The sequence below is a fragment of the Anser anser genome, assembly GCF_964211835.1.
Source record: "Anser anser genome assembly, chromosome: 5".
Classification (NCBI taxonomy): domain Eukaryota; kingdom Metazoa; phylum Chordata; class Aves; order Anseriformes; family Anatidae; genus Anser; species Anser anser.
The window spans coordinates 46,417,013-46,434,207 of record NC_139725.1 but is presented as its reverse complement, the minus strand read 5'-3'; the positions used below and the strand labels follow the sequence as shown (position 1 = coordinate 46,434,207).

Here is a 17,195-nt window from a genome sequence, read left to right as displayed (position 1 = left end):
TCAAATATACACGGAATCTGGTAAGATATTTTCATTTGTGACTTTTTTTTCTTTTAGAAAATCTTTTTCCAAGACTGGTATATCAGAATTATCGTAGTATGTCTCAGAGAAATATCAAAAGGTGGGGGGGGGGGGGGGGGAAGAGAGAGAGAAGCAAAATACATCCAAAATATGACTATTCCATTTTTACAAGAAATATATGTGTGCTTTAAGGTCAGAGGTTCTATTCCAAGCAGACAAGTTACTGCCTGGTTCAGTTTTCACCAGTACTATCTTATTTGGTATATCAACTGGAAAACCTTCCTCTGAGCTAAGAAATAACAATAATAACACTAATAATAATTCTAATAATATTGGTAGCAATTCAAATCATATTGGTGTCAATGATAATCTTCTGATCTATTTAAATGAGCTTGACTAGGGACTGTGGGCAGCTTAGAGAGGTAAAATATACATCTTTTACCTTCTTTAATTATACTACTTTTATACATGAAATACATATTTACTTTTGTGATTACTTATTCAAAATGCACAAATGTAACTTTCCTATGAGAAAAGGCCCACAGAGCACTAAACTGCTCAAGTACCTTTGTTCTCAGCTTCATAATTGTTCTGAATTCAGCACACAGAAAACAAGTATTCATTGCATTTTAAGCAATAATTGCTACCAAATAATTTGCCTTCAAAATGCTACAGATAGTGCAGAGACTACAGATACTTATAACCTAGTAAATTACAGCTAAACCTTATGTGTGCCAAGTACCTTGCATAAGATAAATTGGATAATATCAGGCCACTCACATTATAAAGATCAAACGCAAGGAGAAAAGACATAAAATTTCCTTATGTATCAATGTATCCTCAACTCAGCAGTTGCTGATTATTTAACGGGCATGTAAACAGATGCACCTAATCCTGTTATGAGACCTATTCAGGGAGATAGAAAAAGGAAAAAAAAAAAAAAGAAGAAGAAAAAAAACACTATCCACAGCAGAGAAAAAAATAAAGGGTATAACTTATAAACTCCTGACCAGTCTCAGCTCCTTCTGACTTCAGTGATTACACAGCAACAGACAGACAAGTACATGGGCACGAAATATTATTCTGCCAATTTCCCCACCCTTTTTCTATAAAACATGTCTTGCTATACCAACTCAGAACATGGAATGTCACCAATTCCTTTACTTAAAATAAAAGACAAAGGACTTCCCATTGTTTTAGGTCCACATCCTTACTGTAGGCTTGCTTATAAAATGTGATTTCCACAATAGATTGAAATTTGTCGATTTGGAAATATTTGTGTTATTGCAAACAATACATGGTCAATTTGAATTTATTTTTATCAAGTAATTTATAATTTTCTGTGGCGTAATGACTACACAGACACCAGGGTTCTTTTAGGATCAGTAACTGCTGGCCAAACCTATCTTCATGACGTGATCAATGTCCCTGTTCCTGTCTTGGTTCCTGTTCTGCAAGCCTGTCTCTGTTCATTCCTTTCTTGGTTTTGTCTCTGTTCTGTTAGCCTGCCCTTGTTCCTGTTCTTCATGTCCCTGTTTGTTTTCTTCAGGTCCCTGTTTCGGCGCCATTTGTGGTGTAATGACCACACGAACACCAAGGTTCTTTTAGGATCAGTAACTGCTGCTACTTTATTGATGACATAACTTCATTATTTCATGTTGCATCCCATATTCAGGACAGGCTCCCTTCTTCCATTCGCCCCACAGCAGTACTTTTCCACTAACCATTCATTGGTCAAAAACTTTGCCCGGCAACAGCAAGCACCCAGCAACTTCCATGCCTTAATGGCTGGAAAACAAGCAACCCAAGATGTCTAGGCGTCTCCTGAATCACCCTTTTTTGTTCCCTCTGAACTCTTTACATTCCTGAAGGCCTCATCCTTAAGAGTCCGATGTTATCACCAACCATGAGACTTGTCAAGACCCATGGCCGCACTCCCACACTTCTCCATCACCAAAGTTTTATTATTATTTTGCAACTCCTTCAGGTGTCCACAAGGAATTTTGACCCCCACTCCAAAAAAAAAAAAAAAGAAAGACATTGTGGCATAGAGATATAATTTCAGTTCACACCAGAAGACATTCTTCTCACTGAAGCACAGTTAAGCCCCACAAAGTGCCAAAAAACCTGCCAAAAAGTAATGTATTTACAAGTTAATTTTACATGTTGGCATTATTTACATGTCTGGTCTTGCATTCAGGGCTTGATCTATCTGGGGGAGAACATGTAGTGCCGCGAAAGGTTGTTTGGTTGTATGACTGACAACATGACTTTAAAATTTTGAGCTGTTTGTATAGAAGCAAAATAAAGAAGAGTACACTATCCCCAAGGGAAACATAGAAACTACCTGTTGCTTCTCAGATTTAAAGTTAAAAGGTGTAAGCATCTGTTAAGGTGTAAGAAAAAGTGTAATCAGCTGTTTGAGTACAATTCTTACGTATACGTGAACATTTTCCTCTCCAATTTCCAAACTGGAGTGCAACATTTCTCATCATACTCTTAGATCAGGATTCTGATTCTAACAATGGTTCCTAGTGCAGATTTCCAGAGAAGAGAGAAGCAAACCAGTCCTGACTGCTTTGAGTGAGATGGAGATAGCAAACAAATGTAAATGAAGAAAATAAACCTGTAGGAATGTTTTCAAATAGTTGTCGTTGTCCAAAAGCTTTAAATTGGTTGAATCCTGGAAAGTTAATTAATGTAAACTCAGGTTGCATCACTGAATTTGAAGTAGTAAGATAGACTTGCACCATTGCAGAGCCTCAGTCACGGTTTAAATCGGCACTGCCTCTAACTTCACAAGAATGAGAGAGAAAAGCAAATCTTTCTACCTTGTCAGCTACTGGCAGACCTAGAGAAAGAAAGAACAAAAGTTGTTAGAACTAAACAGTAATGCTTTTTTAGGACATTTCACCGAATATGTAATATTGAGTAGTAACCAGACAACAAATGAAAGGGAAGATGAAACAGTAGAAGGTACTTCCGTGGCCTTAATTTACATGGCAATTGACAACAACCACAATCTGCAATGATTTATAAGTGCCTTACACCATTCACCCTTGAGACAGAAAAACGGGATTCCCATATTATGTAAGGGGAGTGCAATCCCTCTCAAAATACAGGAGTCTGGAGTATGCGACTGAGTACCGACAATCTAAAGACTAGGCAGCACTGAAGTCAATAGAGAAGGGAGGATGAGTCTCTCTGGATGTTCACGTAACAGAAAGGAAACTCAGATTTTAGCCCTAAGCAACTATTGTTAGAGACAGGCTGGGAACTGGTTCTTTTCAAGCCAGGGACCATTTCAGCATCCTCAAAGCAAAAGAAACATTCAACTGCTCTGTCGAACCATGTTCCTAGCAAAAAAATTCTGGGGACCAGGTCTGGGGACCACAGTTCAATACAGGACCATGGCCAAGAACACGGTTCGACAGTGCACAGTCCAAACGCTTCTTAAACTCCAAGAGGCTTGGTGCAGTGACTACTTCCCTGGGGAGCCTATTTCAGTATGCGACCACCCTCGCAGTGAAGAACTTCTTCCTGATGTCTAGCCTAAACCTCCCCTGCCTCAGCTTGACACCATTCCCATGGGCCCTATCACTGGTGACTAAAGAGAATAGATCGATGCCTGTCCCTCCACTCCCCCTCGTGAGGAAGCTGTAGACCGCGATGAGGTCTCCCCTCAGCCTCCTCTTTTCCAGGCTGAACAGGCCAAGTGACCTCAGAAGCTCCTCATACGTCTTCTCCTGTAGGCCCTTCACCATCTTTGTAGCCCAATATCTTACTGACTTGAAGAAGGAAACTTTAATCTATCCTGGCTTGTTTACTAATGAAGGAGCACGAAAAAGACGCATGTCCTTGTCTCTGAAGAGGAGGTGAAGGAACAGCTAGTGCAAGGAACACAAAAATCAGTTGCGCCAGACTAATATGTGGTTGTATCTGAGCTTGGAGACTGCAAACCTCTTCAAACTTCCAGATCTAGAGGAACACTGGCTGCAGCCTAAAAGGCACGTGTACATAAGCTCCCCCAAGCCAGCCAATCTTCTTCCCATGACCTACCAGTAAACAACAATGTAGGCATGTAACCAAATTAAAGCCCAAACCTTCAGCCCAGTCCTTGGCCTGAATAGTGAGTGAGGATCTGGATCCTGGCATTTATACGTGATAGTTTATATGCAGCCGAAGTAAATAGTGTAGTCAGAGGTCATGGGGCTAGATTTTGAAAAGTCCTACATAAAGAAGAGATCTCAGAAAAGCAAATTTAAATAACATTAATGTCAAGAAAAGGAATTCTGATTGCCATATTCTTTATCTGTTGTCACTAAACATATGAAAATCTATGATAGCAATTTTGCCTTTAAGGTCATTTTCTTTTTTCTTTTATTTCTTTTATTCATTTATTTATTTATTTTAACAGGCTCTATACTAATTTTCCTCACAGAATGACTAACAGAAATATGACCCTTGTGCACCTTTTGTAGTTAATTCATTACGTCAACTCTAACCACTAAGTCCCTTGTCAGGTTATTTCTCTTAGTGACAAGGAGCAATTGACCTTAAAAGACTGAAGCCAGGTAGATGAGCCTATTCCACAAGGTCTCTTGGCTCCACCCCTGTTAAGTGAAATCTGCCAGGTATGGATCATTTGACCTTTGCTATATAGGAAGCATGAGGACTTATGGGGCATTGCCTCACTAGGGGAGTTTGAGGCTCAGGTTATCTAGGGTGCTTTTCTACCATGGTGAAATGGACTCAGTGTTCCCTAGTAGGCTGCTTTTTCTTCATGTTTTCTACTATCTCTGTGAAATAGTTTTAGTGACTCTATGAGCTAGCTATGTTGGTGGTGCCTTCTCAGTACAGTAAAGCCCTGGTGGTACAACTTCACTATGAAGTAGTTTGGAAGTGACTCAAGTACAGAAGCTGGCAGGTAAGTGTTCCTGGGTTCTACAGTTGTTTAATGGTGAGGAGTTTGAGTACTTCCTTCACCTTCTCTGTTTTTAGTGAAATTACTTACGTGGATTCTAAGCTCCCTTTCCAGCCCTTAAAAATAAAATAAAATAAAACTTAAAAAAATAAATAAAAATAAAAACACCTCAGAAGCTGAAGTGCTTACAGGTAAACCTGACTTTGAAGAATGTTCTTAAGTATTTGTTAAGATTGAACAACAGCCTGTTGTTCAAAGGTGCCTTAATGTGAACTCAAATTATTCCTTGTGGTAAGTAGAAACAGATTTGGATAAATACCGGTGGTATTATTGTTACTTTCACTAAGTGGAAATTGTGAGAATGTGCTGTTCATAAAAGAAATACTGTTTTCACAATATGCAAGTCAAAAAGCCTTTAGATTACCAGAAGTTATAGCTTCAAGGAGATAACTTTAAAGAAAGAAACTATTGTTGGACACTTCCCCCTGACCTGTCTGTAGATTGGCTTCCTGAAGAAAAAGCATGAAAGGTATAGTTCTTAATAGTTTCTGAGGTAGGGTCAGAGGAAGGTGTTTTTTCCCACTTGTTCACGCTGCCTTTCTTCACCTTCAGGAGTGTTATGGTAGCTTTCCAAAACTTTGACTATCCTTCGGATGTTCAGACCAGCATGTTCTTATTGTTATGTCTCCTGAATACACTTCAGGTTTTGTCTAAAGTTAAACAAATACTTCAGAGTGTCATCCAGAGATCTGTCCTGAGGTGAGACAGGAGTGGCAGATAGAGTGGGAGGCTATGGGCCGGCATCTAGAGCTGTGGCACCTCCACTGGAAAGACCATTAGGAACCCATAGTGGATGAATTGGCTAAACAACCCTGGCAGTACGAAGAAAGTCTCTCCTCTTCCCTACAGGCCTGCATCTCGGCTGTGGAGAAACTTTTGGAAGAGGTCCACCAACTTAGAGAATTTATCTTCCTTCCCCACCTGTACAAACCAGTGTCTGATGTATCAGGCCTTAGTGTCCTTCTGTGCAAGGAAGACAAGAGAGTGGATACACAACTCATGCCACACTGTGGTTCTACCAACGTGACCATGGAGACATAAGGTAAAAGGATGGAAAATCTATGTCAACATTAGAGGCACGGGTACATGAGTTGCAAATAAAAATAAAAAAAAATTGGGGAAAAAAGGGGTTCTGGGAGAAACCTGCTGCTCCAAATGGCAGTGGACAGTCTTCGGTCCCCAGACCTGGTCCCCAGAATTTTTTTGCTAGGAACATGGTTCGACAGAGCAGTTGAATGTTTCTTTTGCTTTGAGGATGCTGAAATGGTCCCTGGCTTGAAAAGAACCAGTTCCCAGCCTGTCTCTAACAATAGTTGCTTAGGGCTAAAATCTGAGTTTCCTTTCTGTTACGTGAACATCCAGAGAGACTCATCCTCCCTTCTCTATTGACTTCAGTGCTGCCTAGTCTTTAGATTGTCGGTACTCAGTCGCATACTCCAGACTCCTGTATTTTGAGAGGGATTGCACTCCCCTTACATAATATGGGAATCCCGTTTTTCTGTCTCAAGGGTGAATGGTGTAAGGCACTTATAAATCATTGCAGATTGTGGTTGTTGTCAATTGCCATGTAAATTAAGGCCACGGAAGTACCTTCTACTGTTTCATCTTCCCTTTCATTTGTTGTCTGGTTACTACTCAATATTACATATTCGGTGAAATGTCCTAAAAAAGCATTACTGTTTAGTTCTAACAACTTTTGTTCTTTCTTTCTCTAGGTCTGCCAGTAGCTGACAAGGTAGAAAGATTTGCTTTTCTCTCTCATTCTTGTGAAGTTAGAGGCAGTGCCGATTTAAACCGTGACTGAGGCTCTGCAATGGTGCAAGTCTATCTTACTACTTCAAATTCAGTGATGCAACCTGAGTTTACATTAATTAACTTTCCAGGATTCAACCAATTTAAAGCTTTTGGACAACGACAACTATTTGAAAACATTCCTACAGGTTTATTTTCTTCATTTACATTTGTTTGCTATCTCCATCTCACTCAAAGCAGTCAGGACTGGTTTGCTTCTCTCTTCTCTGGAAATCTGCACTAGGAACCATTGTTAGAATCAGAATCCTGATCTAAGAGTATGATGAGAAATGTTGCACTCCAGTTTGGAAATTGGAGAGGAAAATGTTCACGTATACGTAAGAATTGTACTCAAACAGCTGATTACACTTTTTCTTACACCTTAACAGATGCTTACACCTTTTAACTTTAAATCTGAGAAGCAACAGGTAGTTTCTATGTTTCCCTTGGGGATAGTGTACTCTTCTTTATTTTGCTTCTATACAAACAGCTCAAAATTTTAAAGTCATGTTGTCAGTCATACAACCAAACAACCTTTCGCGGCACTACATGTTCTCCCCCAGATAGATCAAGCCCTGAATGCAAGACCAGACATGTAAATAATGCCAACATGTAAAATTAACTTGTAAATACATTACTTTTTGGCAGGTTTTTTGGCACTTTGTGGGGCTTAACTGTGCTTCAGTGAGACGAATGTCTTCTGGTGTGAACTGAAATTATATCTCTATGCCACAATGTCTTTCTTTTTTTTTTTTTTTGGAGTGGGGGTCAAAATTCCTTGTGGACACCTGAAGGAGTTGCAAAATAATAATAAAACTTTGGTGATGGAGAAGTGTGGGAGTGCGGCCATGGGTCTTGACAAGTCTCATGGTTGGTGATAACATCGGACTCTTAAGGATGAGGCCTTCAGGAATGTAAAGAGTTCAGAGGGAACAAAAAAGGGTGATTCAGGAGACGCCTAGACATCTTGGGTTGCTTGTTTTCCAGCCATTAAGGCATGGAAGTTGCTGGGTGCTTGCTGTTGCCGGGCAAAGTTTTTGACCAATGAATGGTTAGTGGAAAAGTACTGCTGTGGGGCGAATGGAAGAAGGGAGCCTGTCCTGAATATGGGATGCAACATGAAATAATGAAGTTATGTCATCAATAAAGTAGCAGCAGTTACTGATCCTAAAAGAACCTTGGTGTTCGTGTGGTCATTACACCACAAATGGCGCCGAAACAGGGACCTGAAGAAAACAAACAGGGACATGAAGAACAGGAACAAGGGCAGGCTAACAGAACAGAGACAAAACCAAGAAAGGAATGAACAGGGACAGGCTTGCAGAACAGGAACCAAGACAGGAACAGGGACATTGATCACGTCATGAAGATAGGTTTGGCCAAACTCAACAAACCACTCAAAGAAGCTTCTATTGAAAATTGCTGGAAAGAGGCACACCGGAGCTGGAAAGAGTCTCATAGTGAAAGTTGCTGGTAATAGGCACACCGGAGCTGGAAAGAGGCTCAAGCTGAGATAAGCAGACCCGTGCGCACAACTGCCCCTCACTGGCCGAAGGTAAGCACTTGTGCACTATGGGGAACCATATGTCCTTAGAAACAAAGAATGTCCTGGTAACCTTCCAGCTTATTCCCTTTATTATGAATCAGTTTATGATCCTGAAACACGGGACCAAATTGAGTTCAAGGTTTGGGGCTCTGCTACTAAAAAAAACAAGGTGCAGTGGGATTGCTCAGCACCTGGTGAGCAATATCTGAGGCCTTAAAGAGCCATGTGCAACCACAATCAGAAACATGTGGTTTGCCAGACAGTGAGGGAGCTGCAGGCTCATCCACTGATCCACCTGCTACGCCATCGCCCCCCCCCCACCGGTACTGCCGTCGCAGGCCTTTGCTGTTATGCCCCCTGGTGACCTGGATGTTCCTTTTGATCCAGGCCCTATGGGCCCTGAAAAGGAGCCGGATCTGTTTCCCTTCGATCCAGGAGGGATAGGATACATAAGGCCCAAAGGCTGAGTGGCTTAACAACTTCAAGCGAGACATATTGTTCCTATGACTAGCCCTGGAACTCTCTGGTGTTTGTAATCAAGAAAAGGAATGGAAAATTGAGATTGTTATCTGAGAAAAATTAATGAAGTCATGGAAGATATGGGAGCACTTCAGCTGGGATTGCCATCTCCAACTGTGCTCCCCCTGTCATGGACATTAATAGTAATAGACTTAAAGGATTGTTTGTTAAACACTTGCCAGAATTCAGAAAATTTTGCTATTTTTACGTTTCAACTGATACTTTTTCTGATTATATTTTTGCATCTGTTCATGCAGGAGAAAAGGCAAAGGATGTGTGTAAACATCTTCTGTCAGCTTTTGCAAAATTAGGAGTTCCAAAAATGATTAAAACAGATAATGGTCCAGGATATGCGGCCCATGCAACCCACCTTTTTTTCAACAGTAGGGTATTCAACATCTGACGGGTATACCTCATTCTCCCCATGGGTCAAGCAACTATTGAACAGGCCCATGGTACCCTAAAAGCTAAGCTTCTAAAACAAAAAACGGGGACTGGGAGTGTGACCCCCAGGAAAAGATAGCTAAAGCATGCTATGTTATTAAATTTTTTAATCGATGGACAGAGGAAGGCCCTTGCATCTGTCCACGCAGGAGAAAAGGTGACAGAGATCTGGGAGACAGATCTGGGAGAAACTCAGTTAAAGAAAGGGCACAAGTCTTGGTAAAAAATTAAAGCACCATTCATTGGGAAGGGCCCTTTGCTCTAATAACTTGGGGCTGAGGTTGTGCTTGTGTTTTAACAGGAGCCGGTCCTAGATGGGTGTCAGCACGATGGGTCCATCCGGCTGTCTCATCATCTGCCTTAACACGATCCCAGCGCTCTCCTCCACAGTTTGGACTCCAGCTCAAACAAAAAAGAACGTATGGGAGGGTTCCACTGGCATATGCAGGACCAACAAACCAGGACTCCAGGAGTTGGAGGGGCAGCCAAAGCTGGGCAGCACTCAGTGCCTACCTCTCCTGGGGATGTGGTTACAAAGTTTGTTAAAGATAGAATTAGTATGCCTGGTAGTTTTTCTCTGTGTTTTAGTTTGTGTTAATCGTGCTTTCTTAATTCGTGTTAATCGTGCTTTTTTATGTTAATAAAGAAGGGGGAGATGTGGGAGTGTGGCCATGGGGGTCGACAAGCCCCATGGTTGGTGATAACATCGGACTCTTAAGGATGAGGCCATCAGCAATATAAAGAGTTTAGAGGGAACAAAGAAGGGTGATTCAGGAGACACTCTGTTGTCTCTGCTTGCTTGTTCTCCAGCCATTAAGGCATGGAAGTTGCTGGGTGTTTGCTGTTGCCAGGCAAAGTTTTTGACCAATGAATAGTTAGTGGAAAAGGACAGCTGTGGGGTGAATAGTATAAGAAGGGAGCCTGTCCTCAATATGGGAATGTAACAATAATAATGAAGTTATGTCATCAATAAAGTAGCAGCAGTTACTGATCCTAAAAGAACCCTGGTGTTTGTGTGGTCATTAAACCACAATTTTCTGTCATGATAAATTGGACGCTGGGTATTCCAGCAGTCTCCTTTCAAAAACAATAAAGTAAGTCTTTGAAAATAACAAACTTAAGGGAACTGCCAAATTCAACAGCAAAATTCTACTGATAATCACACTCTTGTATAGTATTATCCTGAAACAAGAACGCAATCTGTAGAAGACTTAGTTCAAACTTGAAGGCTGATTCAAGCCACTTTTTTTTTTTGTCTGTTTATTTCCATAGTGACTGGTTTAGTCTCACATAAAGCTCCTACATCAGACTTCTGTAAGCCTACTGCAGTGTAAACTTGTGGCACTTCCACTGCCATCCCACTGTATTGTGTTTACGTGGCAAGGTTTTGGTACAGAGGGCTTCAGGGGTGGCCTCTATGAGAAGAATCTAGAAGCTGCCCCATGTTAGATAAGGGCCAGTTTCAGCTGGCTCCAAAGGGGCCTGCCACTGGCCAGAGCTGAGCAAGTAAGAGATGTTGTTTGTGCCTCTGGGAGAGCAGATTTAAGAAAGGGAAAAAAAATGCTGTGCAACAGCAGCTGGGATAGTGAGGAGTTAAAAACAGCCCTGCAGACCCCAAGGTCAATGCAGAAAGAGGGCAGGAGGTGCTCCAGGCATGGAGCAAAAGTTCGCCTGTGGAGAGGCCCATCATGGAGCAGGCTGTCCCCCTGCAGCCCATGGGTCCCACGGCGGAGCAGATCTCCACGCTGCAGCCCGTGGAGGAGCCCCCGATGGAGCAGGTGGATGTGGCCTGGAGGAGGCTGCGGCCCATGGAGAGCCCCCGCAGGAGCAGGCCCCAGGCCGGAGCTGCAGCCCGTGGAGAGGAGCCCACGCAGGAGCAGGGGGTCTGGGGGGAGCTGCCACCCGTGGGGGACCTGTGCTGGAGCAGTTTGCTCCTGACGGGTGGACCCCGTGGTAAGGACCCACATTGGAGCAGTTCTTGAAGAGCTGCTGCATGTGGGAAGGCCACGCAGATGAAGCGTTAGGGACTGACCACAGCCCCCATTCCACATTCCCCTGCACTGCTTGGGGGGAGGAGGTAGAAGAGGGTGGATGGGGAGGAAGGTGTTTTTAGTTTGCCTTTAGTTTTTCATTGCTCTGGCTTGTTAGTAATAGGTAATAAATTATATTAATTTCCCTATACTGAGACTGTTTGCCTCTGACGATAGATGTTGAGTGATTTCCCTGGCCGTATGTCAACCTTTCAGCCCTTATCATTGTATTTTCTCTCCCTTTCCCTTTGAGGAGGGGGAGTGAGCGCGGTTGTGGTGGGGTTCAGCTGCCCAGCAAGATAAAACCACCACACCCACCTTTGTACATCTTGACATTTTTTGCAGCCACTCGCCAAGGCGATCGGCTCCAGGGCAGACGCGTGCTGCAGCACAGCCAGGGGTTGGCATTTTTTTCTGGCATCGAGGCCACTTGAGGCGGCTGAGGGAACTACCAGGACCCGGCAGCCCTTGGGAGGGAGGCTGACGTGCAGGCGGAGCCAGCAGTGGCACTGGCGGCCATTTAAAGATGACATGCAGTGCTACAGGCTTGGGGCAGAGTGGCTGGAAAGCTGTGCAGAGGAAAAGGATCTGGGGGTGTTGGTTGATGCTCACCTGAACATGAGCTGGCACTGTGCCCAGGTGGCCAAGAAGGCCAATGGCATCCTGGCTTGTGTCAGGAATAGTGTAGCCAGCAGGAACAGGGAGGTGATCATACCCCTGTACTCAGCTTTGGTGAGGCCGAGCTGAGTACCTCGAGTGCTGTGTTCAGTTTTGGGCCCCTCACTACAAGAAAGACATTGAGGCCCTGGAGCGTGTCCAGAGAAGGGCTACAAAGCTGGTGAGGGTTCTGGAACACAAGTCTTATGAACAGTGGCTGAGAGACCTGGGGTTGTATAGTCTGGAGAAGAGGAGGCTCAGGGGAGACCTTATTGCTCTCTACCACTATCTGAAAGGAAGGTGTGGGGAGCCAGGGGTTGTCCTCTTCTCTCAGATAGCTAACTATAGGACAAGAGGAAATGGCCTCAAGTTGCACCAGGGGAGGTTCAGGTTGGAAATTCAAAGAAATTTCTTATCAGAAAGAGTAGTTAGGCATTGAAATGGGTTGCCCAGGGAGGTGGTGGAGTACCCGTCCCAGGGGGCGTTTAAGGAAAGGTTGGACGTGGTGCTTAGAGACATGGTTTAGTGGGTAATTGTTGTTGTTTAACCCAGCCGGCAGCTAAGCACCACACAGCCATTCGCTCACCCTCCCCCCTCCCTCTCTGGGATGGGGGAGAGAATCAGGAAAATGAAGCCTGTGGGTTGAAATAGAGACAGTTTATTAGGACAGAAAAGAAAGGAAAATAATAATAATAATAATAATAATAATAATAATAATAATAATAATGTGTACAAAACAAATGATGCATAATGCAATTGCTCACCACCAGCTGACCGATGCCCAGCCTATCCCCGAGCAGCCGGTCCCCCCACCCCAGCCAGCCACCCCATATAATTGCTCACCATGACAGAATGGAATGGAATGGAATGGAATGAAATGGAATACCCCTTTGGCCAATTTGGGTCAGCTGTCCTGGGTCTGTCCCCTCCCAGCTCCTGCTGCACCCCTAGCCTGCCCACTGGCAGGACAGTGTGAGAAGCTGAAAAGTCCTTCGCTTAGAGTAAGCACTGCTCTGCATCGATTAAAACATCAGTGGGTTATCACCATTATTCCCATCCAAAATCCAGAACACATCACCATACTAGCTACCAGGAGGAAAATTAACTGTATTCTAGCTGAAACCAGGACAGTAATGTTGGTGGATGGGGGACAGTTGGATTAGATTATCTTGGAGGTTTTTCCAACCTTAACGATTCTATGATTCTATGTATACATAGGATTACTCTTTGCATTATATGAAATCAAGCATTCAGAATTTTTGAATGAAGAAAAATGGTTGGATTGCACATTATACAGAATGTTAATTTTAAGGAATTAGTCCTAGCAATGTACAACTGGTAGTCGTGGAAACTTAGTCTATCACAGGAGAAAGCAAATTGATTTTCTGTGCCCTGATAATTCATGGTTTCCTTGGACTTTTCAAACTGCTGCCTGAACTAAGGAAATTTTAATTTGAGGTAATTGTATAGTGCTTCTATAGATGGTTTATTTTATTTCTGACTTAGTACTGTATAGATGCAAACTGTAAGAAAGGAGTCTGTGCCACTGAGTAAATATGTTCAATTTAATGCTAAGTGTAGACATTACATCTTTTTCCTCTCAGAAGCAGGGCTTATGTAGTACAAAATGTCCTTGTATGGATCTGTATATCATGGCTAAATTTTTCCTCTTTACTGTTAGTCTGTATTGATGTTGCTGACCCCTCATCTACATTCACTTAGAACTTCAATAAGGCAAACTTGCAGCATTTATGAAACTAAATAAACATAAGTTAAACCTCAAATCTACTTTACAATAACCACTGCTCTTAGCTTTGATGGGAATGTGTTTCTCTGAATCCTATTTTACCAGGGAATGTGATAAGAAGCTAAATCTCTATTTTGATTGCTTTACTCTGTCAAGTCCATTCATCATTTCGTTCTTTAATTACTACCCTTGTAAATAGTATATTGTGCTCTGGCCAGGAGCCAGGTTGCTTTGCTCAATTAGCAGGTTGCCAATATGACACTAGTATCTTTCCCTATACAGAGAAGAAGCTATTCAGTTAATTTAACCAATTCCATTTTAATAGTCACACTTTTATGACTGGAATTTACTAGCTACTCAGAGCCTTTTTTTTTTTTTTCTTAGCTGTGTCCAGAAAAACAATACAATATTATGGCCCATCTTCAGGACTTGAAGATAGAAATGTATGGAAAGTTTGGGGTAATATTGTGACTCAGTGCCCAATGTGTTCATACAGTTGCTGTGGATAGAGAATAGAGATGGTTGAGATGACCAAGGAATTTCTTGTACAATATAGCATTTATATCACCTGAACCACAAGTCTTTCACAGAGTTGCTAGTTATTTTTTGACATTTATTTTGCCCAAGTGTCTAATGTAACTCCCTGCTTATGTCAACAGCTGCTCCAAAATCCAAATCCATAACAGTAAGATAAACTAGGTATTTGTAGTGGAATGGGTGGGAGTTTCTGTCTTCATATTGTTAAATACATATATATGTGTACGTACCTACAAAAAAAATAATCTCAGTGAACTCCAAGGAAGCTGCTTTCAACTAATTATGATTAGCTGTAAATCTTACTTTTGCATGTTTAACAGCAGGCATAAGAAATTTAGATCATGTCTTTACATTTCAGATCCATCCCACACATTGATGGTCTCTGACAAAGTCTATTGCTTTTTTAACAAAATAGTGCCTTAAGCACATAAATGAACAGAATTGTAAAATAATTGATCAACTTACTTCAGAATTACTCAAAGCAGAAGGCACAACAGTAAAAAGCGTGTAATATGCAAGCCTATTAAAAATAATTCAATGTCTACTTGTATAGCTGTTTTAATAAAATTTTTTGTAAAATAAATTTTAGCAAGATGGTATCTAAACCAGTTCTTGATACAAAACCAAAAAAAAAAAAAAAACAACAAACAAAATGGTTATGAAATTAGTTCTTGTCAAAGAGACAAATAGATCAGTTTTTTAAAGAATGTGACAGGAGAACAAATGGGAAAGAGAACTTCTGAATTTTGACATAAAGACACATGAATACTTAGGATGCAGCCTCTCTATGAGCTTTCCCTAGAGGAAAATGGCATTCAAATTTTCAAAGGTTTCTGACATTATATTTACATGGTTAAAATAAATAAATAAATAAATAAAACTTGCAGAATAAGCAGGTGTGACTGATGTCTGAACTGAATGGAAACACAGCACCTCACATTTCTTTCATGTAATTTGTTTGGGACTATTCTACATAACTCTGGACATCTGTAGTGTGGATATCCACATCCCAGTTCCATTTCAGGATTCTGTTATAGTCAGTGGGTAGAAGCATGCACTTTAAGGCACTCTAGGCACTAATAATAGTAATCATCATCATCATCATCATCATCATCATCATCTCTATAGAGGTAACCAAAACCGCTAAAGTCAGACCCCTACACATAAAAGGCAAAACATAAAGGGTATCCACTCTTCCAAAATGACTAGGGCTTTTTAACCTGACAAAATTTATAATAAACTGTACTGTCCAGTGATGGTCTAAACTTTCAAATGTCTATGAAATGCTTTCTGCTAGTATCTGCAGAGTATTTAATTCTCAGTCACTATCACCACCTACACTCTCAGATTTCCTCCTGAACCTGGACTCAGTCTGCAAATGAGGCTGTCTCCCAGCTGCAAACTCATGAGATTTCTGTAATTTTTATTTCTGGTAGGTTATTATGGGAATGGATATACCAATGCAAATGGCTCTTCAAATCTGCTTACAGTCCTATCCATAAACCAGGTGGGTTATTCTCAATGCAAGTTAATCTGTTTTGGGAGGAAGAAGGATGGAAGGGTGAGTCATGGCAGTGGAATAAGATAGGGTTTTATATGTTTATAGATTTCTGATTTTATGGTCCATTTCATCAGTCTAAGTTAAAGCAACAGGAGTTAAAGCAACAAAAGGGCTGCTCAAAATTCTACTTAAATGTGGCATCTAAAAATCTATTTTACAATAAAAGGCTGGGTGGCAGAACCAACTAAATCAGTAGGGTCTCTCATGTCTTTCTGATGTCTGATCTCTCATCAAGATGCGAACATCCATACAGGGTTTGGCTCTGCAAAGGCAGCAAAGTTTGTTTGTTTGTTTGTTTGTTTGTTTGTTTGTTTTCCTGGGGGAATAATCAACTAACAAATTAAGGACAGAATATAGAAACCCGAAAGAGATGAAAGGTCAGACTTCACACAAGAATCTGTTACTATAAGCATGGAAACTGAAGTGAAAATGAGTAGCTATAAAAAGTGTATCCCAACCTTTCTAATTTTTGTTTTGGGCAAAAGTTGAGGTACTGCAGTGCTTCAAAATAAAAAGGACCTAACAAATTGACATTCTGGAGGTCAAATTGAGTGAAAAGCTTGGTGGGAACTGAAAAAATCTGCACAATGGATGTAATCAGAAGTTAAACTGAAAATGGAGTGTCAGTAATGGAACCAGACTTTACACACACAGATACAACTAACTCTTACCGTTTGTCAGTGATGGAAACTTACACTAATTTCATTAAGGTAGTCATTACAAATAACATCTAACAAATCTTTTGATGGTTGACTTGTACATTCAATCAGTAGATGATTCAAGATAACATGTGCAGCAGACAGACCAAACAAAATTAATCAAGGGAGATATTAAGACAAAATAAGTTCAGTTAGAAAGAAGTGCTTCTATAGATTTTATATTAACTATCTTGAAAGTGTACCACAAGATTGTTACAAATCTTATCATGATCTAATTTCTATTTATGTAGGTTAACAGAACTTAGCTGTAGTACAAATACACTGGAGTAGAAATGAACTTCCTTATATATCTATACTGTGCTCTACAAAATTAAGGTATCTTGAATTAAATATACATCATTAAATAATGATGTATATATTTTGAGTGGTCTTCTATATAGAGAATTATTATTTTTATTTATCATTGTATTATGAATAAACAAATACACCAAAGCAACATGAGTTTGTTTCACCTAAAAATTCACTCACAATACTTAATGATCCCATTTAACACTACTATATTTCTGATCATATTTCTGCGGTTTTATCCATCTCTCTTATTTCTTTCTCATAAGAAAAAAATGTTCCTTGTAGCTGCAGTAGAGAACCAAACCTGAACAAGAGCAAGAAAGTCATGAACATTTCCGAAGAACATGATCT

General features: G+C 41.0%; 1 long non-coding RNA gene across 1 annotated transcript; it reads left to right on the top strand.

The window, feature by feature from the left end:
- The first annotated feature begins 4,736 nt into the window (after positions 1–4,736).
- On the top strand, positions 4,737–7,397 carry LOC310900672. The gene is made up of 3 exons (XR_014585333.1): positions 4,737–4,948; positions 5,855–6,047; positions 6,721–7,397. It is a non-coding gene; the product is annotated as an uncharacterized lncRNA (long non-coding RNA).
- The last annotated feature ends 9,798 nt before the right edge of the window (positions 7,398–17,195 follow it).